The sequence below is a fragment of the Rana temporaria genome, chromosome 13, assembly GCF_905171775.1.
Source record: "Rana temporaria chromosome 13, aRanTem1.1, whole genome shotgun sequence".
Lineage (NCBI taxonomy): Eukaryota > Metazoa > Chordata > Amphibia > Anura > Ranidae > Rana > Rana temporaria.
In genome coordinates this window covers 6,740,236-6,742,444 of record NC_053501.1, presented here as the reverse complement: position 1 = coordinate 6,742,444, position 2,209 = coordinate 6,740,236, and positions in this window count along the sequence as shown.

Sequence of the window (2,209 nt, the reverse complement as noted above, 5' to 3'; positions counted from 1 at the left end):
AGCACTTTTCTGTCCATGGAATAATATTTTTCTAAGCTGTTGTTCTTTGTGTAGAAAACGACCCACATGAGCAGGAAATAGAGGGGTTGGCAGGGCCGGACTCACCATTGGGCTTGAAAGGGCTCAAGCCCATGGGCCCCGCCCAATAGGGGGCCCCGGGCGGAGGAAGCAGGAAGAGCCATGCCGCTGCTGATGAAGAGGTAAGAAGTCCCCTTCACTCCCCCGCTCAACAACTATAATCGGCGGCCCCCCTCAACAACTATGATCGGCGGCCCCCCTCAACAACTATGATCGGCGGCCCCCCTCAACAACTATGATCGGCGCCCCCCCCCTTAGCAACTTTGATCAATTGGCGCCCCCCACCGCTCAACAACTTCGATCAGCTTTGATCTCGGCGGCACCCCCCCTGCTCAACAACTTTGACCCCCCCGCTTCTCGGCTCCAGGGGGCCCCTCAATCAACACTCAAGCCCAGGGGCCCCCACCACCCTAAGTCCTGCCCTAGGGGTTGGGTAGAACATTACAGGGCCAGATTCACAGAAGAAATACGCCGGAGTATCTACTGATACACCGGTGTACTTTCAAATTTGCCGCGACGTATCTTTAGTTTGAATCCTCAAACCAAGATACGATGGCTTTAGGCTTCGATCCGACAGGCGTACGGCTTCGTACGCCTTTGGATCGTAGGTGTAACACTTCGGCGCCCGCTGGATGGAGTTCGCGTCGTTTTCCGCGTTGGGTATGCTAATTCGCTTTTTCCGGCGATTCACGATGTTACGCGCGGCCGTCGCATTCTCTTACGTCGTCGCTAGTCGGCTTTTCCCGGCGTATAGTTAAAGCTGCTATTATGTGGCGTATAGATAGACGTGCCATGTTAAAGTATGGCCGTCGTTCCCGCGTCGAATTTTAATTTATTTATTTTTTGCCTAAGTCGTCCGTGAATAGAAAAGGAAAAAATGACGTCGGTGTGACGTCATTTCGCGCAAAGCACGGCGGGAAATTTAAAAACGGAGCATGCGCAGTACGTTCGGCGCGGGAACGCGCCTAATTTAAATGATCCACGCCCCCTACCCGGATCATTTGAATTAGGCAGGCTTGCGCCAGAGGGATTTACGCTACGCCGCCGCAACTTTACAGGCAAGTGCTTTGTGAATCAAGCACTTGCCCATAAAACTTGCGGCAGCGTAACGTAAATGCGATACGTTACGCCGCCGCAAATGTACCTGAATCTGGCCCATAGTGTTTATTGCCAGTCAAGATACACTGTGAAGAGTCACCATAAGGCCAGACTTTGAAGGCATGGAAAACAATGGAGAAGCAGAAAAATATATATATTCCGTATATGCTCGAGTATAAGCCGAGTTTCTCAGCACATTCTTTGGTGCTGAAAATGTCCCCCTCAGCTTATACTCGAGTCACCTTTTTTTTTTTGTACTTTATATGATCGAGTCACCTTTTTGTGCCTGATCTCCCGGAATTTAGGGACACAGTACCGGCCGACCGTAGGTCCCCTGGACCCGAAAATTGGCGCACATATAGCCCAACATTTCCACTACAAGTGTGCAAAATTTGTTGTCCAGGGAACCTACGGCCGGGGAGCACCGATTTTTAAAATTCGAGCACCCCTTCCATAGACTCCCATGTTAAACAGTCATTTTTCCAGTAAATTTCCAGTAAACACTGCATGACCGCGCAATTGTTAGTTAAAGCGACGCAGTGCCGTATCGCAAATAATGGCCTGGCCAGGAAGGGGGTAAATCCTTCTGGGCTGAAGTGGTTAAAACCTAATAAAGAAATAATATTCTATTGCAATTAAAAAAAAAATATAGAATTGTCGGAGACTGTTATGATGGCTGAGTTAGTTTTATATGATCATTTTCCTATAGTACATATATATTACATGATGAACACGTCTGCAGGCGAAGTTTTTAACACACAGCACTTTTCTATCTGCCTGCACAGCATATCCACCGCAGACCTCCACGCCGTCTTCCACAGCCAGACTCCCAAACAACAGACAGGTGCAGTGATTAGGGGTGAGCATGAGAGTTCAATAAACCTTGATTAGTTGGTTTGCTTAGGTAAAATTTCAGCAAATTCGCCCTCCAATTTCACCTTGTAGCTCTATAAAAGGAAAGGAAAGCCGCAAGTAATTTAAAGTTTTCTGCAGTAAGTGGGAAGCTTAAAAAATGACTGATCTTCTGAACTTG